General features: G+C 42.2%; 1 protein-coding gene across 1 annotated transcript in view; it reads left to right on the plus strand.

Annotated features, from left to right (window-relative positions):
- LOC308193341 (uncharacterized protein) overlaps positions 1–22,230 on the plus strand; it is a 90,294-nt gene that overhangs the window by 46,382 nt on the left and 21,682 nt on the right. The window contains exons 11-12 of the mRNA XM_080587942.1: positions 13,617–13,760; positions 21,206–21,372. The gene's annotated coding sequence lies outside the window, so the exon portion shown is untranslated. The remainder of the gene's footprint in view (positions 1–13,616; positions 13,761–21,205; positions 21,373–22,230) is intronic.

Below are 22,230 nucleotides of genomic sequence, written 5' to 3' on the forward strand. Positions count from 1 at the left end.
GAGAGCAATTCAAGGTCGTGGCTCCAAATTTCATCTTTCGAAACTGCCTCATTTCATTGACTACAGAAGGCTTGGACCAGTGCCCTGTATTCACTATTAGAATACGTGTTTTAAGATGTTTAAAACCAGTAGTTTGATCTGTTAATACGGCCGTTGTCAAAGAAAAATGCTAGCTATTGCCACCAGCCAGGTCCATTCACGTGTCAGGCCCTGCAAGTAACAAGCATACACAGGGAGTTTAAAACTTTGAGGATGCAATCAGCATTGCTGGTGGAGGTACCAGGAGCACAACCCTTGCCTTCCAGGCTTTGTGGAGAAGACCTACACAATGTGCTCATGATCAAAGCAGTGGATGATAGAGAAATGTATTAGGGCTTTGGAGAAATTGCTTTAAAAGCCTCTGGAATTACAAAGAGAGTGAGAGACACTTTCCGTAGCCTTTCTGGAAATGCCCTGTGGGTCACTGGTGGGTTCCCCCGGGAACTGAAGGAGCCAGTAGGAAGATGGTAATGGCCCATTAAATTCGATAGGACATGCTTTGGTGGTGAGTGGTGGGACCATGGCATTTCCATGTGTTTTCACTAGCTAGCAGCAGAAGGGCATGCACATTGTACTTCCTTTGGGGTACATTTTACATGCAGTGAGATACGGATGTGAAGGCAGCTGTCTTCTCCCAGAGAGCCTGAAAGGATTGAATTTCCCTCTAGACCAGCACTCCTCTTGATATGCATCAGTGTTTTAATGGTATTCTCTTGTAAAGAGGAGGGTTTGAAAGGTGTTTTTAATACATGAGATGAACTTAAACCTCGTTACCAGTGAGTCTGGGGACCCACCATCCTTGTGTTATCTCAGGGAGCCACAACCCTTACTCACATTACCTCATGTGCAAGGACCAAAGCGGTTGCTTGAGGCAACAGTTCTTGTATCAGACCATATGGGATATCCCTGTGGTAGTGCTGTTTGCCCGGGGATGCACCTGGAAAGTAATGTCTGCTGACCCATGAGCAGAGAGATTTCATGTTGCAGGCTTTGCAAGTGTGTACTGTTCTTTGGGTATTCCCACCTTCTGGCTTATACATAAGATGACAACGAGGCTGAAAAGACTGTTGGATGCCCAGAAAGGGATGCACCCTCTGCAAGGGCCTCTTGTTAGAGTGACCTTATCTATGTCCTCTATTGGCATATGCTAATCAATGCAGAGCGGATGCCCTCATTTCATAAAGTTATATTTAAGAAGGAATACATTTTAGTAGCAAGAAAAACGAAACAGTCCCTGAAGGAGAGTCTAGATCTGGTGGTTTGCAGCTCTTCCCTACTCCCAAAAACAATATCCGAGACCTTAGTAAGTGTCTTCTACTTTGTGTCTTGGTACTTTGTCTGCCGAAGTTTGTGTTGGTCGTGGTGGGGGACCATCTTCTACTTCGCCATTTGAGAAATGCAAATACTTGAGTTGTTGTTATCCTACTGTAACTTCTTTGTCAGGTTTGCCTTATGGTTTTTTGTTGTTGTTGTTGTTTTAATATTTCATGTTTGCCTTGACCTAGATTTATATGGAAATAGTAATGCTGATGGCTGGTCAAGACATGGATAGATTTTGATTGGATTTAAGTGTCTATAAAATACAAGCCTAGTTAGTGAAAGAAGACTGCTGACAAATCAGATCTTTTCATATATGTGGGTGTTTTGCGGAACAACACCTGAGCACGGTATTGTTTTTCTCATGAGGAAGGCAAGTACACCAGAAGAAAAAAGGACAAAGTTAACAATGATAACCACACAAAGAAAGATTAGGCATAAGCAATGGGCTTGGCTTGCTTTCTTTAGCCAATTTGATGACTTTGTTTTCCTTCCTGAAGTAATTTTGTTTGTTTGTTTGTTTGTTTTTAGTAAAAGAAATTATAGCTGATATTCACAACGCAAATAAATACCTTGCAACCTTGCAGTATTTTTGGTGTTTCACAATTAGCCTTGATAACCCAAAGGATGGAGTCTAGCATATGTCATGGGTGGAGTCAGGAATAACATGCATCTTTGTGTCTATTTATGTATGACAAATTTCTTCAGTCAGATGCAGGCCAAGCTGAATTTAGGCCTCTTGGCCTTGATATTATCCATGTGGCTAAAAGTGCCAATCCATTTGCCCTGGTAATTATTACAGTGGTGCACTGGCAAATGCAGAGTTCTGTTGTTCCTTCACTTCATGCTCTTGTATTCAGAGATAAATGTACCTATGTGCTTGTCTTAAGCAAGTGTAGATGGAATATTTTTCGTTTAAAAGAAATTACTGGTAGAAAAAATCTTTTAGCATTCTTTCAGAAACTACCAGTAATCTCTGTCATTTACCTGTAGCTTAGGTAGTTATGACTTACAGGATAAGAAGGAAGTAAAAGAGCTTATATATGAATTCAGATGATGGAACACTTGAATTTTTAGCGGGAAAACTGTTTAAGTTAAGACTAGAATAGGAACTAAAGTAGGAGCCAGAAAATCCTATTTTTTCTATACACATCCAGAGATCAATGACTAACCCAAGTTTCTAAGCCATAAAATGAGCATACTGCTTAGATCTTATACAGATGCTGAAGATAATCTATTGATAATGTGGAGGGGAAGGTCCTCCTATTTTTACCTTCAACAATAACTGTTTGCTTGAAAATACATATAGCAGGGCTTTGCTAGACTAAAACAACCTGTCTCACATCATGTGACTGTTGGGACCATCTGGGCTGGGAATTGCGTGAGTCCCTTTTTAAAGGATGAACATGCTTAGGTATCCCTCAGGAGCAGCCTTTTAGGGCACCTCTTCTTGTGCAGAAGGCCATCGAGATCTACGTGCTTGAGAGGCATCCCAAGCCGGGGAGACGTTTACTTTCCAATAAGCTCATGTCTAAAGGAAAGACCTGAAAGAATGAGACCTCCATTAGGAAAACTACTGTAAATGACAAATTTTTAACTGTCATTCCCAAAGCAGAGAGATTTTGATAGGGGCACCCATTCTGCAATAAAAGCCTTCTTTCAATTTCCTGAGGAGATTCATCTGTCCATGCCATTCCTCTTTTGGGTGGGATAAGGAAAGTAATTGCAGAGATTAAAAAGTAACAGCTCTCATGAAGGAAACGTATCGGCTGTGTCTGGAAATTAGCTCTGTCTGTTGGGGGGAGCTGTGCTCCTCAAGTAAACCACACATTTCACTGTGCACCGGCAAGGCAAATGTTGAGCATAAAATATACCTGTATCTTAGTCAATAAAACCAGTAAAGCTGAACACAGAGAAGAAATATTAGGTCCTTTCTTGCTTGTTTTGCAGAAGAGAATGGAGTCTTGCTAGCACCAAGAGAAACCTTTCTTTTTTTTGGCTTTCCTAGGCATTCTTCCTCTATGAGAAGGAGGAGCCAGTCTGGCTCTCATTGCGTTTGTTTTTACTATTAACAAGAACAAAGCTTCCACTTTCAAAGTGAGTTGATTTTCCTTCAGTAACTCCTGAATCTTTCTTGCATTATCAGCTCTTCTCATGATGAGTATGAGAAGGATACCAGGAAGGGCAGCACAGGGAGAGGGTGAAAGCAACACAGCTATCCGAAGCCAAATCTTTAGGCTCTTTCCTGAAACTTTCACAGATTTGGAGCAAGCATTCTATTTATTATGAGACTGAATTACAAAAGCAGGGATAAGTTGGTTATCGTGCAATGTGCTTGTGCTCTCAAAAGGCTCTAGATGACTGGTCTGTTACATGCTGACTATTCTTGAAGCCCCAAAGACTCTGTGCTAAGGGTAAGCGTGGTGGTAGTTTGCTTCCACTGCTTCCACTGCTTACTTGAGCAGATTCAGCCTTGGGTCATGGGAATGCAAAACCAGGGTGCATGTGGCCAAGTGTGTTTGAAGCATTGCAAGTGGTACCATTGTGCTTTTTCACACCATTTTCTTCCAATCCTTTTTCTTCCTTTTCCCAGAAGAATAAATTCCCAAAAGATTTTTTTCACCTCCTTTTCGTCTCCATCTGGCATTTGCCTCCTTCCTCTTTCTTTGCAACCCACAAATGTTTGCTGCCCTCTCAGCTGCTGTCTAGGGCCCCCGACACCATTTGATGAATGGTGACTAATCTTGAAGAGCATGTCTGCTCTGCTGGTCATGCAGCAGGAGGTGGTGGCTTCCCTCCCATGCACTGTGGTGAGGTCTCCTCTGGCAGCAAAGCCCCACTCCCTATCCTCTCTCAGCACCTGCGACGAGTCCTGGGCACGGGGGCCAGAGAGGCCTCCTCTGAGCAAAGGTGATTAGATTAAGTTAAAAATTAGAAGTGTGATAGATTGGATGGATTAGACAGAAGGTAGGTAGATGATTCTTATTTTTTACTTGAGTAATTTGAACTTTTAATAGCTTTTTTGTTTTTATTTTGTTTTGTTTCAACTGCACAATTGGTATTGTTTATTTCTAGAAGGAAATGCTGTACATGCTCTCCTAGCCCAAATGTGAGTGTTCTTTCTAAAATTTTCTGTCTAGGAATGAACATCCCCATAATAGTCATAGCTGAACTCCTTGCAGTAGACAAACACAAAAGGGTTGCAAATGCAGACGAAGATAGAAATCAAAAGAAATATTCTCAAAAAATGTTTGGCAGCGTTTGCTCACCTTTGGGATATACAACCTGTTCCTTTTCTTAAAATATATATATATTTTTAATAGAGCTGGGTGAGCTGGTATCTCTTCTGCTCAAGCTGTTTCTAACCTTATATTTCCAACAGTAGCAGCAGATTATGAGATGATACTTATAGAAATGACATTATATCATTCTTTAAAATACCCATCCTGAAAGGCAAAATCTGCAGAAATTATAGGACTAAGAGGCCTCCTTTGAGAGGCAGAAACTATTTTAATTCGTTATTTTTAGAGCTCTGCAAATCACATATTTTTCTCTTCACTGGCAATTCAAAAAAAAAAAAAGGAAATTGTAATAAGTTTTTTTAAAAAAAGAATCCTTCACAACTTTTCCCTGTAAAATGGAAAGTTGAAAAATGTCATTCGTGGGCAAATGAGATGCTTCACTTTAATTTCAACCATTTTTTAATTCCTTTTCTCAGAAAAAAAAAAATAAACAGAGAATGGTCTTTTGAGGGCTAGCTATCCATGTGGGCTGGAAGGTGGTTCTTGGTTGGGCCACCACTCAGGGAGCATGACTAGTGACCCAGAGACGTGCACAAAACCAGATGTTTCCGTAGTTGTCTGACCCACTGTGACCATGGGCAGCCATATGCCTGTGAGTCTATGGACGTGGATCCCACTGCCAACAAGTGCCACAGACTGTGCAAAATTAAACAAAGAAATTGAATGACCTTGATTATTCCAGACAAATAATGCTGAAATCTGCTGTGATTGCTCAGCACCGTTTCTTAAATTAGCCTGTTAAAGCAATTGCCAGGGAAGGGAAGGTGCTAGTGTTGCGATGAGCTGTGCAGGGAGCCCCACCATGCCCTGGGACACCTGCGTAGGCTGCATGCACGCCAGGACACAGCCCTCATGTCACCTGGTGCTCTGCCCATCAGCATGCAGATAAGTCTTGGGAACAGCTGTTTTCAATGAGGAGCTGGTGCTGTAAACAGAGCAAACAGCTCCAAAAGTTTCTGGTATTAAGGAAGGTTGAATGCTGATTTCATTTTTATGGGAAGGATTTTGAAGAGGGTCCTGATTGGTAATAATCAGCCATTAAAAACTGATGTGGTAGGGAAGAGGTGGATAAGAAAAGGGTAATGGCACTGCAATAATTCCACGTGGATTAAGGAGAAACCAACATCCAATATAGCACAAAAGAAAATTTGTCAGGATTTGCTTTGGCTAATGCAGGCTTTTATAAACAGGAATACAGCTCACCAGAGACAGGTTAAGCAAATGAAAACAGGCTCAGGAGTTTCTTCTCTATGGCTAAGCGGAAGGTCTGTACCACAACAGGCTGTACCACAAAGGCTGCCTTGCCTTGCCTTGTCTTTCCATGCCGTGCCATACCTTGCATGGCCGTGCTGTGCCTCGTCATGCTGTGCTGTGCCTTGCTGTGCCGTGCCTTTGTGTTTCACCATCTCTCACAGTTTGTACCAGAGGGAGAGGGAAATCAACACAGATGCAGGAGCCTGTAGTACTGCTAGGTATTGCCTAGGAGCTGTGAACATGGGCGTTCTCTCCTGCCCTTCCCAGTCATGCCTGTTGCTTTATGGACCTTATTGTATCTGCCTTTGCCCAGCACCACCTGAGCCTCCTGTGCACCCCGGAGCCATCCAGCCTCCCTGCTCCCCACTGGCCATTGCTGGCACTTCGGGGCAGGTCTGTAATGTCAGCTCTGAGCACTTGCTTCCACTGCCTGCTGTCAAAAGAGCACCTTGGTCGGTTTATGCCTCCAGGACCACTGCCCAGAGCACTGTGGCCACTGTGAGTGTGACAGGCATGAGGAAGGTGTAACAGCTGATTGGAGTTTGGCTTTTCATTTTTATTTTTGTTGGGAAGGATCTGGAGCTTCCTAGGTGAGAGAGTCAGCAGCAAACATGGTGCTTCCGTGGCACCGGAGATGTTGCCAGCAGAGAGAATATGTATGGTGTAGGGGAGCAGGACGTTTACAAACAGAAGGTCAGGAACAGATCTGGAGAAGGTCAGTTGAGTGGTGGTGACTGACGTGATACCCTGTGCAAAGAAATTACGAATCTTGGGTGACTTATGGGCAACCCTTTCACTGGGCTCTCATGGGACCTCGCGTGAGTGGTGTCTCACGGAGCAGTGTCAGAGGGCGCCTTCACTTGTCAGGCACCCTGCTCACAAGGAGATGTTCCAGAAGATAGTGCTGAGGCTTGTTTCCAATGCAGGCAATGGCTGCTTCAGTATTTGCTATTGATGAGGAATAGTAATGATTCTATTTACTTTTTCTTCCTTTTTTTGCCCCCTTTTTGGATGAGAAAACAGAAGAGAGCTCAGTAGGAGGAACTTGTTTTTCAGGGAGCTCACTTCCAAAACTTTTTCCTCAGAGAGGTTTATCCTGTAATTTAAGAGTTTTTGTTTAATTACATTTTAAACTTCCCTCTCTTAATTACTTTTATATTTTTTTATTAACACCTAAATATGCTGCTATTTGGAGCACAAACAGACAGAGATTACAATTAACAGAATAATTACACTCTTTTTGTCAGTGTAACCTCATGGTACAAAAAGTATTACAAATCCATTTTAAAACATATTAAATGTTCGTATTAATGAGGATAATAGAGAACAAGTACCAGCAAACTAAATATTGTTAATGATTTTGAGCTATTAAATTCATTACCATTTCCTTTCATAATAAAGTGGTTACTTGCTAATTAGACCTTTTTTAACTCATCATTATTGAATTCATTACATTGTGTGCAGTTAACCCTTAAAGATCTGCCTGGGTATACAGAAACAATTAAAAAATCATTTCAACAGCATATGAAGCCGATACGCCATTTGCCATCCTGCTTGTATTTTTGACAGTAGCTCCATGTACTTTTCTTCTGGTACATTTTCTTGACACATCATGCCTAGCAGCTTCCTAGCTGTCACAGCAGCTTCGGCAACACGTATGATGGAAACATGCTGTATTCATTTTGTTTAATAGCGTTTAATGTTAAAACTAAAGTAGAACCCACTCGTTTGGCCAGGGAAAAATTATCCATCAGCTCACTAAATGGTTGACGTCAACGAGCTACTCTTCTCTGAGTGAAATCTGCTGAGAGGTGGGATGATTTACCTTTTCCTCCCACAGAGACAGATATACGTGAGCCTAACTGGGTATCCGGTCTTTCTCTGCAGCCCTAGATTGAAATCCAGTCCCTGCTAAAGTCCATGTCAAAATTTCTCTTGGCTTCAAGGCACCCCTGAACTCATGTCCCAGCAGCTCTGAGGTTTTGCACCCCTCCTGGGGAGGGGGCGCAGGCCGCTGCACCCGTGTCTTGTCCCACATGTCCAATTGTGGGAGAGGGCACTCCTGGGGACTGAATCAAAGTGCTGCTTTGCTGCTTTCTCCTCCCTCCAGTTCTCAATCCTTCAAAGGAGTAAGAAAGTTGAGCCTCCATCTCTTAACCTCTTTCTTTTTTCTCATTGCACACTTTTCTTTTTTTTTTTTCCTTTCTCAAAAAAGAAAAAAAAAAACCTTTCAAGTTACAGCTATTTAAATAGCACAAAGATGGTTATTCTCCAAATTGCTGGGACCTAATGTGTAGCACTCCAGATCTTGCCTGGTCGTGGCATGGCAATGCGGAAGGAGTGGGGTAATGATCTCTGAGTGGCAAACTCCATTTTTGGAGCAGCCCTGCCATTGCAGAACTGGCTGTTGCAGTGCTGGCCGCTTCAGCGTGCATTGCTCAGGTTATTCGCATTGAGCAATGCCACCAAGGAATAATTTTACTTGAGTAGGAAAGGCTTCGTGACACTTATTGCTACTGTACTTGATGACTGGAAGCTGGGCTGATGGATACCCTGCAAATCCAATAGATAACCGATTAGATATGCGTGTACTGTACGGCTCCGGAGAAATGCCGCCAAGCCATTATTCAGATCAGGCCGTCCTCCTCCTGCCAATCCAAAGCCATGTCTTTGCATACGTGAGATACGAGGGTACAGCTGTGGGCCCGCCGGTGGGCCAGCCGCAGCCCAGCGCTCCGCCTGGCTCAGGCAGTGCAGCTGCACTGCAATATATAATAACAATAACACTACGTATTTGTAACCTCTGTTTTATTTAAAACCAGGTCCCTTTCACCTGTAAATAGCTAGGGTATAAATGTGCCTCACCAATCACATTGGACTATTGTATTATACAGTCTATTGAATGTTTTTGGCAGGCATGAGCCCCTGTGCTACTGTGTCCTTATTTTATTATTGTTTTGAGGGTAGAGCTGTGTGATTATCCATTCTTGCTTCAGGCATAGCAAGCCATCTGGAATGCTTATTAAACCCACAGGCAGATCAGAAGGATATAACTCTGGTGATGTACATGTACATGGGCTGTACTACATCATCAGAGCATTGCTCCTCTGATGATGTAGTACACATTAGTGGGCCTAGATAATGGATTAGAACTAGCAGAGTGAAAGTTAGACTTTTTGAAGGATGGATACAGTAGTTTTTTTTCTCCCTCTGGATAACTGCTGGCATAGGATGTGGAAAGGAAAATTTAAAAGTAAGCCAAGGAAGCTTCAAAATTTGTCAGTGCTCAGGTTGTCAACATGGAGGGACAAGTAGTGGTCGAGAGGCTTAAGGAGACAGCTTTTAAACCCTGAATTGTTGCAAAAAGGTGATATGTACCTCCCTGCCAGCATGAAAAGGGCCATAGAACATGTCCAGAAATAATGCCAGTTTTCAAATCCTCCTTTGGTTGGTCATCACTGAGTGGATTTTTGGTAGGACTTTGGCTTTTCATCGTACTTCTGTACAACATCAAAAAAAATGACACTATGTTATGACACATAGCTAGTTTTTCAGCGGTTTCCAAATTTATGCTCATCACATATTTGCAAGTACTATTTAGAAATAAGCTTTTCAAATGAACGAAGAATCTGATCAGCTTTCAGACTAGCCATGTGTCTTCTCTTCTAAGTACGAAATAAAAGCAACATCAGTAAAAAAGAAAATCTATCTGGGCCTACGTATGTGGTGTAGGTGAATAAAGGAGTAACTATTTGCATGTCTGTGGAGTTCTAAATATAATTTCTATTTCTCTTTGTTCAACCCTTCTTGCAACAGTTTTTAGAGGTAGCTGATATTTGTCTAATCATGGAAAGGTGTTTCGTGTCTAAACAAAACCTTTTCCTGTGGAAGCTGGAAAGGTTCATAAAAGTTGGGTCATTCAGTCAGGAAACTGAAACAGTGCTATGCAATTTAGATAACAAATTGCACACTTTAAATATCAAACTGTAAATATCAAGTACTCAAAAGAATATTGAAATTTTTGAGCAATTCCAAAGAGTAACATCTGTGTGTCCAGAACTTTCAAAGAGGAACTGTATATAGTGAACATATGCTCTAAAAATCACTGCAGCGAAGTAAGGCAAGTGCCTGTTTTAACAAAGGCAAATAGCAAGCATGTAAAGGTATGGCTCACATTAACGCTTGGATTGATGGATGTCTTAGTTTCAGCCACTTTTGTCAACATCCTAAATGTGGGCTGTGTCCCTCTGCATGTCTCAGCAAAGTGTGCAGTGTGTGTAGATGCACATTCCTCAAACAACAACATATTAGTTTAGGTGCAGAATGGCAGTACCACCGCAGCAGTAGCCTAATTGGTTTGCCAAAATCTTTACTTTAGGGGAACTGTATAGCTTTCTATTTTGGTGGTGACCAGACTATCCTGGAGGTTTAAGGGAGGAGAGCTACTAAAAATTGCCAGTTGTAAGAGATGTGTTCATATTACATAACTGTAAACTGAGTTTCCCTCTTTATTTTGAGTTTTGAGATTTTGAGGTTTTTCTTAGTACACATGGCTGAACCCCAGTTGTGACCGTCTTGTGCTTCTCTTTACCTGGGCTTGATGGACACTAGGAGAGTTTGCTCTCTCTTTCTCAGCAAGTGTCTGGAGAAGTTCCTGTTACATTCCGATGAATAGAATAGAAAGAAACTTGGAAAGTTCTTGCCTCCCACTGCAGATCTGACTTTGCTTTTTTGGATAGCCCATGTTAGTATAGCTCCTAGGTAGAAAAATTGGCAGGAATTTGTTGCATGTGTGTTGATTTCCAGGTTTGTATCTTTCTTAGTAAAGCATCCAACTTCTGCCCTTTTTCCAGCCTTCCTTCTCTCCTTCCCCTAGGTACCTTATCATATTTCCACTCCCAAGTGCACCTCTCCCTCTCTCCCCCATGAAGTGCTCTCTCACCTCTGGAGTTTGTTTTCTTGCAACCCACTGCAGGGCTGTTGCCTTCCTCTAGCAAAGTCTGCTCTGTCCCCTGCTAATCTGCCTGTGCCAGTTTGTTTCTTTCCCTGCTACCAGTTGGTCCCCAGCTCCAGCTCGCTGGGGAAGGAGATGACAAACTGTCACTTTCTCAAACACCATTTCCTCCACCAACTACTCTTAAAGAGGCAGCAGGATAAATGAAATTCAGCATTCGAAGGCTCAACTCCTCCAGAAAATATTCCACCCACAAGTGGGGAGCTTCAAAATCCATTCCTAGCAGTTAATGCTCCATCCTAAATGACATAGCTTTTCAGTAGTGACATGTGCATTGATCTGCATTACAAAAATAAGAGAAATAGCACTTCTTTTCAGCAGCAGATAATTACCAGCATACATCAGGTTCCCCCCTGCTGATACCCACAGGGTGGAGGGGATGGGAGTGGGCATTAGGTGGAGAGGATGCGGCCAGTTTACATGCTCAGCCACATAAATAATATTGATTGGAATTTGTGTAGAGCCCCAGCGACACCCCTTCTAGCTGGTTTCATTAGCCACAGGGGTACATTCGCTACAGTTACGTGATTTCACCCCAATCATGTCTTCCACACAAAGGTGCTAGTTAGGCTATGAGCAGAAGCAAGCTGGGAGCTGAGAGGTTCTTCAGCTCTTATTGGAAAAGATTGGAGCCAGGTGGCCATGGCCCTAGTGGAAGAGCTGGATGAATTATGGGACCGACACATGAGAAACCTTCCCACCCTCCCTCTCTGGAGGGGGGTGCAGGCATCCCAGGGTGAGTGCAAAGCCACGCCCCTTTCACTGCCAGTGCTATGCAGACAAATAGTTTGGAGGCTTAGGAGCCAGGGGAGGTCATTCCCAATCAGCTAATTACAGATTTTTGTAGGCTACATGCACCATCAGGGCGAGGGTCTGCATTAAGTGCTCATATGGTCCCCCTCTCCAGGTCTAAGTGCGCAGCTGCTGCCCAGCACAGGTGAATTCAGATGTGCAGAAACTTCTGAGCTCCTCTGCAATGCATCCCCCTCAGGCAAAAGCCACTTCCAGTTTCTGTGAGGGAAGGGGTGCCACTCACCGGCTGCCAAATGCTCTGACAGGGGAAGGGCCTTTACTCAGCTCACCTCTCTCTGGGGCAGATGTGTACAGAATCAACTCTCAGTTGTCATTTTCAGGCTGAACCATCAGTACACAAAAACTTCATTTTCACAGGAGTGCTGGAAAAACTGCAACAAGTAGGGAGAGGGGCTGCGTATGTGGGACTTTCCCATTTCTCACTTCATAGTCTGTCATTCTTTAGAGGCAAATAAAGCCCACTGGCAGTGGGACTCAAAGTGCTCTCTGGGTCTAAGCATGCTTCAGTGTGTTAGATCAGCTGAATTTCCTCTCATCAGTGAATGCAATCTGCCGTGAGAAAGTTTTACTGTCTCTGAGTCCTTATGAAAACATTCTTAGATAATTGAGCCATTCCCAAACAATTAAGATAACCAGATGTGTCTGTTATTTGTAATTACCTGAACATGAATTCTTTCTTCAAGAACAGTTCCATTTTTGAGCTTTTTGAATTACTCTAGATAATGGATAGGAAGATTAACGCCTCTGAAAAGTAATCTGTGATATGTACCTAGTGCATCTCATTCTGATGCAAAATCAACTCCCAAAATTGAGTGCTTTGGCTGAAACAATATATGAAATAAACTTTCAAGTTCTGCTGTAGTTGTGGTCTGCAGTGCCCTTGCAGGTGAAACCATGGGGTGAACTTCAGGGTTTAAAGTCTACGAATGACCCATGAATTAGATGCTAAAATGATCACTTCAAGCAGGGAAAATTGCTGAAGGCTTGAAAATGGTTTCACAAACCACTTTGTTAAGCAGCACAGTTTGAATAAAAGGGCTTTTGCACATGCTGCATTTGCTCCTAGAGCTTCTGCAACATTTTCGTTTTACAAAGCACCCAGCTTTCACTGCATCACAGCACAAGAGGCAAAGGAGCTCAAAGGATTCCGGATACATTCACAGTTTAAGAAATACATCTCTACATTTAGTCACGTTTTCTTCTGGTGCTTCAGCGTTAAGTACCCTCAAAATTGTCATTTTTAGGGCAGTAGCCATGACTTTTTGGTGCAAAACATTTCTTTGAAATATCCCCCCCTCCCCACTTCATCAAACAGAACTTCAATCAGAACTGGCTTTTCACTCCCGGTGCTGGGGATACATTTGTCCATCCTGTTTCCAAGAATTCTCTTTCTTGGCTGCTTGCTCCCTGATGGGTTTCCCTTCTGCTCTGCCCTTCAGACTGTCCTGCAGACAAGTGTTTCACCTAGATGTTCCCACTTCTCCCCTCTTTGATGAGCTGTTTGGTGACAGCTCCCTAAATTCAGCCCCTTGGTCCCCTGAGGGACTGAGTCAGTAGTCCTTTCTGCATCAAGGGTTGTAGCTCGCTCATTATTCCTAAATTAGTACCACTACATCTCACAGTCCTTTGCTGAGGTTTACTTTGGTGACTTCTGCTAAATCCCTTCTTCTTGTCCTTGTCCAAGCACTGTCTCCAACTCCAGGCAAAGAGGAGCACTGTTGCAGCTCAGGGCAAAGTTATGTTCACTGACTCCTTCATTCTCTACAGTGCCGTATACATACCATGCCGTATACATACCATGATCCCTTTCCAACTATACAGTAAGCTCATACAACTCACTGGTCCAGCAGAATATCCAGACCTGTATTCTTTTCCAGGTTATATTTCCACTGGGTTAATGAGTTGCTTTGGCTCCTGGTATGGGTAAAGAAGTGCCCAGGCCTGCAAAAGGGAGGAAGAAAGTCCAAGAACCATGCTTTGGAGATGCTGATGAGGACAAAGATGTCTTGGTAGGGCTAAAGGTAAGCAGCCATGCTAACAGATCTCCTTAGGTGTGTTGTGTAATTTTTTTCTTTGCCTCTAAAACCAAACTTTTAAATTTGTATTTCTTTCTCTCTCTTTTTTAACAACTGTCAGCTCTACCACTCTGCTCAATATTTTTCCCAGCTAACTTGCGATTTTTCAACATACTGTGGAAGTTCTATATCCTATTACTCATCACAGCTATTATCCTCATCTTTGGTACATATCTTACTGCTCATGTTTTTATCATCTGCTACCTGGGCACTGTAAATAGGAAGGTAGGATGCATCCAAGTACCACGTCTCTTCCCTTCTTTTCCTCTCCTGCTTACACTGCTTTTACCATTCAAGTTGATGGCTTCATCGTTGTGTTCTGTCCTTAAAACTTCCCCTTCTTCTGTATATTTGCTTGTGCTTATTATTTGGTGGTAATACCAGTGGTGACAATGTCACCTCCAATTGTTCCAAGAATTTCTTTTGGAAAAAAAAAAAAAGGAAAGAAAAATTCTCGCCTGGTGCTCTACCAACACTTGGTGACTGGTGAGTTCAGTGTAGGTGTTTTTCTTTTTTTTTTCCTTGAAGCTCATTCAAACCTTCTCTCTTTCTCTTGACAATTTTGCCCTGGGCACTGTTACCTTTGTAGTCCCAAAGGAATATCCTTGGATCTGTTAGTCATGTATGTATCAACTGAGACTTCTGTCACGATTTCCCAGCCTGCCGAGGGCTTAAAAATCACAGCATTGACTTGGCACTGAAAATAGGTGGGCCTTAAAGATGGGGAGGAAGACTAGTGAAAAATGCTTATTTTTTTTACTCCTGCTAACTAGTTAGAAGGTCTACTCAGCCTGAGCTAAGCTTCATCCACTCTATTGGGTACAGCGAGTTATGACAACTTTGCCCAGGTATGAAGAGTACATGGTAGAATACATAGTCATTAAAAAGCGACCTCGTTTGTCCCCCCAAAAGTGAAAGGCATCATTTTATTGGTACTTGGGATGAACTGGTGTTTTCAGGTAGGCCCGAACACTTTTCATCCTTGGCAAATGTAAAGGAGGATTTCTGATAAAGGGAGGCACTTCCCTGCTGGTTTCTTCCCCAGGTTCCTTCAGGCTGGATTCTCCTGAATCAGACATCCTTTTTAGGTCCATGGGAGTATTCCTCATCTGGATGGCCAAAAAGCACATTGGTAGCAAAGGGCATTAAGGAATTGGGCATATTTTCCAAGAGCCCCGTGTTTTATTGCATCCTTGTCTCCTGGCTTCCTGCGGCTTTCCCAGGTCTGTTTGACTCCCGTCTCTCCAAGTCCCATCTGTGCTTTAATAAAAATGCTTTAAAGCGTTTCTCAGAGCCCACAGTACCACAAGTTACTGGTGTCATTGACTGTCTGCTTGTTAGGTAGCCAGGCCTAAATTTATCAGAGCAGTGAATGCATTCTGTAGTACGGGAAGTAGCGTGCACCTTTCTTTTGTATGGTCATTTTGTTGGGTAGCCTGTAGGTTCATGTGTCAATCTTTTGAGCTGAAGTACGTACTGATAGGATAAGGAGGAGTCTTTTTTTTGAGCAAACCGTGTGCTTAAGTTTACTTTCTGGTGAACTAAGACTTTACAAAGATTGGCTTAGGAATTCAGGAGTGGCTCGAAGACCTATAATGAAATAGAGAATTACAAGAAAGGATTTAATGTTAATAGCATTGTGTGTGAGAGTGAGAGGGAAAAGTCTGAAGTCTAGTCACATGGAACCAAAATACAAGAGAAGGGAGCCAGAGTTACAAGATAATTGTGCTAGGCTAAAAAGGTTGCAACAAAATGCAATGAAGAAAAAAAAAAAAAGGCAAGACAAAAGCATGAAGCACAAAGCAGGCTACCAGTCAAGTGTTTGTTCGGATTGCTTATACTTGGTACTGGTGCAAGAATGAAGTGTAAAGGGGAAGGAAAGGAAATCAGTATTGGGAGCTGAAAATTATTTATGTAACTACTAGAGTTGCTTTTCTTCCCCTTTCTTGGAGTTTTTGTTATAATCTGTGACTGGGTTTATTTCCCAAGGGTTTCTAAGCACCTCTTTGTACTAATGATAAATCAGACATTGTAGCACTACGGTGAGTAATGCAAAAGGTGTGGCTCGAGGTGCCTAGAAAAGCAAATCCAAGGAATACAGATCTGTATCAAAATCTAAATGTTTTGTCAGATGCAAGCTGGTCTCAGGAAATTCAGTCCTCCCAAGAGTGCTTCTAGAGAAGCACTAGGGGGTTTGGAAGGGCTCTGAAAACTGCTTCAGACCTGGGGCTTTCCATTGCCAGGTAACTCCAGTCCTGCAGACTGCTCATGCAGCGTTTTCCCTTTCTCTGCCCGACAGTCCCCACAGATATAAAATGGTAGTTTACAGACCCTAGCTCATAAATGCATGTTGCAATTAACTGCCTGTTATTTCCAAATGTGTAGAGGCATGAGCGGGAGAGGCACAGCAGGGCTGAGCCAGGGGTGGCTGAGGACAGTTCTGGCAGCGGGGGGTACTGCTGAGACCCTGCACAAACAGTATTCCGACCTGTTTACCCAGCCTGCCCTCATCACAAATCTTGTATTTCTAAATGAATATTTTAAGCGAAGGGAATTGTGTAGATTGTTAGAGTAGCTTATTAGGTTTTAAAAATTCATGTTTTCTAAATTCCCAGTATTATTTTCCCTTTGCTTTAAAGGAAAAAAAAGGGGAGGGGGATCTATTTTCAATAAGGGCTTAATTGTCTCATTTGGAAAGTGCTCTGAGTTGAAACTCCCCTCTCCACAACGCTACCTGAGTACTTCACAATTTTCTTCTTTTGAAGTGTCTGTTTTACAGTTTGTCTCACTTTCAAGCTGTTAGCTAGAACTGGACATTTACAGCCAGATGGAGGCATTTAAACTAAGTATCATGCTATGGACGTGTCAGGCTCCAATATTCATTAGGGGCTGTGCTGATGCTAAACACTCCTGACCATCAAAATGAAGCTAAGGGCAAGGCTCTGCTCATGCCACTTCAGCCATCTAAAAGCTAAGCTGCTTCTTTAATCACTATGACATTGCCAAAGGGAGATCTATCAAAGAGAAATCTATCTATCTCACCAATCTTAGGCATTTTTGGACAGGACAAGTCTCCCTCTGGGATTGCCCAGCACATACTGTTAATGATGGGCTTAGACTGGATGCCTTCTTTACTCAGCTCAAGCCATGTGAGAAGATGCCCAAGCCACAGAGGTTAGATCTCCAGCTGTTGGCTTAGTGCGTTACATTGGCTGAACTGGTCTCAAATTTCAAGAAACAGAGTCTGGAAGAAAGATGGGAGTCAAATGAGCAGAGGCTGTGTGAAAGTGCCCAAAGTGAAGGTTAAGAACACTTGCTCTGAATTGCTAAGCTCATTCAGAAAGCTATCTAATTTGGAATAAAAATCCTTTGTGCTGAGACATACACATGTTGACTATGAGATGGGCAGCTGCTGCACAAGGCAATCATATTTTTAACGTACTCTGAATTTTAGAATAAGAGTTTCTCAACTCATAAAAAAGTTGCAACAAAAATATACCCCTTTTATTTTTAAAACAAGGGCTCACTGCATGTGACTGCTTGCATTATATCGCACTATACTATACGAGCTAAAGCAAAGGGCATTAACATTACCCTATTAAATGTAGGCCTGCAAGTCAGATGAGCATATTTCACTGAATTTCGCATTGCGTCTTCCTAATGACCTTACCTCTCTATCTGGGAGATGCCTGGACTAAGAGCAACATTTTTTTTTTCTTTAAGTTTCTGGAGAAACATATATATCCATCATTAAAAAATACGCTTTACCTGGAGTATTTTTGGATACAGAAATTTGGTCTTCTATCCTATTTTATTAACTGTCTTGAAGCATAGTTTTGGTGTACACTTATTGGCTTTTAATGATATGGCAATTGGGGCCATAGGTGGTAAGGACAGCCATCTGAATCCGGCAGAGTTTTACAGTAAGGGACAATAATGAATGTGAGTGATAAATCAATTAAATGACAGATAATTCACCTGCTCACCAAAAACTCAAAAGCCACTCCGTTGGAGCTGCTGTAAGTCCATGACAGAGTCGATGCCCTGGAAACACCGTGTTGTGCAGGCACACAAAAATACCAGCAGTGGAAGATAATTCAGGAGATTAAAACCCCTCTGCTGTTACTATCAGTACTCAGGTACGTTGCAGAAATACCCCTTCTCATGCTGCTTAAAAACTGTCCAGAACACACAAAAATAATCCGAGTGTCTGTTAAAAGGGAGAAAATAACGTGTGGTAGAGAAAGATGAAGGATGTGCATAAAAATACAGTGAAGATGCTTCTGATTGAAATGTGAAATACGACTTCTTTTTATTTTTGATGCTGCAAAGTGCAGTATTTGCAGCGGCGGCAAGGCTGTGAGAGTGTTGTTTTTCTATTAAGGGTAAATAAAATGAGGGTAAAATTTTTAAGTTGAGGAATTCTCTGCTGCTAGAAGGCAAATTACTACATGCGCTACTACAAAAGAGCAGGGGTAAACAATACAATATGCTGTGAATTGCAGATGCATGTGCAGTAATGCCGTGAATACATTAACTTCCCGCTTTGTCAAGGCAAATGACAACGGCTGACTGAAATTCAGAAAGGAGCTACTGTCACCGTGACGCTCGCCCGGGCAAAGTCACATCACTCCTAATAACAAAGTCTATTCTGTTTACATCTGACATGGTGATCGAGAGGCTCTCGTTTGGGGAGTTTTATTTATTTTGACCCAGGGAAGTCCACCGAGCTGCTCAATCAGGTTCCACCTCCTGCCACAGCAATTAGACAAACTCATCCACACTGTGGCTGAAGGATTCATCAGTAGGACTGAATTTTCTGCACCTCCCTTTCCTGCTAACTTTTTTTTCTTCCTGGCATACTTCCCTGTAGAAAGAGCAAAAGGAAAATCGTGAGGAAAAGTTATTCCATAGGGGCACTAAGTCACGAAGTCTGGAGTTTGGTGCCTACAACTGTGCACCAAGCTGTGCAGAAAAGGGATGGCGCAGCCCCAAATTGCTCATTCCTTGTGCTGTGCGTGGCCCCAGGAAAACCCTTGGAAGGCTAGATCAGTCGATTTAGTCTATGTCCCAGTTTGATTAAGGTAGGTCTGCATGGGACTTACCCTGTACTGAAGATGTCCAAGGCAGGAAGGTAAACATCCCATTGTACTGGGTTTGATGAAAGAAAATCCTGGAAAATGTTAAACGTGTCTAAGAAAACTGCCAGAGGCAGATTATAGGTCTGAATTAAAATGCAGACGAGATTCATTAAATTGTTGACCCTGCCCCCTCCAAAAAAAAGTCAGGTTGCCATCTTAAATTGACAGCATTAGAGACAAATTATGTGCACTGATTAATAAGTGTGGGCTAAATGATGGCTTGGGGAGGGGGTGGAGTGCAATGGGAATGGGAGCGAGGGCAGGAGCGGAGAAGGTGAATCCATCCTGCCTGCTGGAGTGGGGCAGCACCGAGGGGCGAGGGGCCAGCGGCACTGGGGATGCAGATGGGGGTGAAGGCCAGTCTTTGGAGGTCACATGGACCCCTGGGACAGCAGTGGTGGCGATCAGCGGTGAGCTCAGGAACAATGTTATCCCTTTTCTTTGGCGTATTGGGAATTTTTCATTAAAAAAAAAAAAGGATGAACAAAAAAACAAAACCAAAACCCTGTAGGGGTTAGATCTAAGCAAATTAAATAAGAAAGGTATGGCAAGTAACAGACTTGAGAAGCCAATTTCCATCACACTGGGAAAAAAAATACTGACCATTTTACCATTCTGGACAAAAAAGGGGAAAGCTCGTATAGCAGTATGTACATTACTCACAAGACATAATTCACTGGAAATACTATGAGTGGTACATAAATAGCAAAATGAATGTTATTAGCATGTTAATTTTACTAACCCTTTAACCTATTGATTAGCCAAACAGAAGGAAACAGCATCTTTTCATGTGCTTTTTTTTTTTTTCCCCTGCCTTTCATGTAATTGGATTCAAATTCACATCTGTAGCTACTAAACCAATGTTTTCAACCTTTCTTCTACACCTCCCCACCCCCAACTGTTTAACCTCCCATCTCCAGCTCTGGCATAAATGTAAGCCTTTATTTGTGAATATTCCGATAAGCACTTTGCCTCCAACTATATTGTTCAAGTACCAGCATCATTGTTACAGCTGTAATTGTTACTATCAAGACACAGTTCTTTGTAATTAGAAAGTCAAGATGGTATTCAGCAGTATGGCAGCACAGATTCTCATTTGTTAGGCTATTAGAAAAAAATGTTTACAGAGAAAACAGTGTCATTGTTTAGTGCTCTTAATTGACCATCTGCCTGGTAAAGAAATGTCCAAAGAAGGATAAATAAGGCTATAGTACACTTATTTATTTATTTTCTTTGTGCAATGAGTAAATTAGGAAAAGCAACAGCAGATCCAAACTAGACAAGACATTGCTAAATCAGGCTGCAAGTGAAATCATGTCATGAATACATTAACTTTTATTTCTCTCAGTGTCAAGACTCGTGTCTGCATCTTCCTCAAAGTTTGTTGGGAAGAAAAAGGAGGCCAGATCTTGGTGGGCACTGTGGAGTTGACAGCATTCATCTTTTAACAAAGTCAAGCATATGCTGCTTTGAGTGCAGCATCTTTGCATGCTCAATGACGTGTTTAATGTCACCTTTCCCACTGTAAATCATCCCTGAGTAAATCCACAAGGGAGAGTGGTACTAGGAATTAAGCAGGAGAGAAATAAAATTCATGACCATGTGGTTCTATCTCAGGGAATTTGGTACGTATTGACAAGAGAGATTCACACCTGACGGGGCCGAGAGCTAATTTGTAGTAGGGCTGTTTATCTTCTGCCTGAAGGGAATGCTTTTTCATATTTCATGTGCATTTTCTGCATCTCCATGTGTGTATGTTTGTGATTTAACATAGCTAAGGGTACATCTGGTTTTGCTGCTTGGGAAAAATGTAGTTTCAAATTTCGGGCTAATCCAAAATTCTGTTCTGTTCCTATGAAAACGTAAAGAAGGGGCAATTAGGTGTTCAAAAACCGAATTCAGTGTTTTCATTGTACAAGGCCTTGTCTTAGGTAGGGAGCATTTGAACAGTTCTTGCAGCATTTGTTTACAGCTTTGAAATGAGAAACGAAAAAAAAAAAAGTATTACCATGCTAAACCAATATGGTAAATGACCAAACTGATCTTCTCTACTATTTGTCTTCCTACATTCCAGGTGGAAATAATCCAGTACATTTATATGTTGATTTATTACAGTGTAGAGCAGAAAGAAAAAAATAAAAGAGGGAAGCAATAGAAGAAGAAGAAAAAAAAAAAAGGAAAAAGAAGAATGAACTAAAAAAGTAAAAATTACATTTAAAAATAATAATCTCTCAAAACTTTGCTTTCCAGTTTCAATAGGCACCAAGAGGGCTGTGTAAGGGGAGCCCTGGTTCTGCCTCCTCCATGGCTGCTGCAACATCTGCACAGAGGTGCAGCTGCTGCTCGGGTGGTGACAGCCTGACAGCAACCAGCACCCTCGCAACAATTAGCAGTGTGACGATGATGACGGTGTCCTGGTAGGTAAAATTTCCCAATACTTAAAAAATTAACAGTGTTTTAGCAATCCGTTCTTACAGCGACAAATGCACTAATGACTCAAAGGGCATTTTCTTTTCATAAAAACACTCGCTTCTTGATACCTTCTCCTTATTCCTCAGGTGCATCCCTTGTCCATTTGTTCCCAATCTAAATGTCCTTTTTTTCCATCTCCCCTGACTCCAGCACTAAATACTGACCATAATCATTTTCATTGCTTTTTTCCTCCTTCAGTACTTTTGTGCACAGCCTCTTTTTGAGTTCGGAGGGAGTACATCAAAATCTTGGTTTCTGCCTGATTGCTTTTGAGAAGGGGTGATAGCTAATGGAGTCTAGCTATCATTTGTCTTAAAAACACCAACATATAGTATGTTGCTTCTAAATATAAAATTGTCTTTCCCTCCCATTTCTGGATATCTTTCATTAGTGCCAACTGCATCTTTTCAGAGAGCAATGACCAACCTTTTTACTAATTTTTTTCCTTCCAGTACAGCATATAATAACTTCCATCAGCAGGTGTAGGAAGGTGACAAGTGCATAGGGCTTTCAGGGTACTGCATGTATTTCCTGAGCTAAAGGCACTCAAATTTATGAGGTGCAAGATCTTTCTTCTGTATCTTCTAAACCGGAACCAAGGGATGTAAGACACCCAACCCTACCAAGACAGAAAAGCCTGTCCAGATAGCCTCCTGCTCACACATTCTGGCAAGGATTGACATCTCCATACATACTGCATATTTCACTTAGTGCTGTTTCTGTTTTGGTAGTGGTACAACAACGACATCTTGAAGGTGCTTTTATAAACCGCATCTGTACCTGTTTTCCTGGCACCGGAGGTT

The sequence above is a fragment of the Anser brachyrhynchus genome (assembly GCF_964034855.1).
Source record: "Anser brachyrhynchus genome assembly, chromosome: 3".
Taxonomy (NCBI): domain Eukaryota; kingdom Metazoa; phylum Chordata; class Aves; order Anseriformes; family Anatidae; genus Anser; species Anser brachyrhynchus.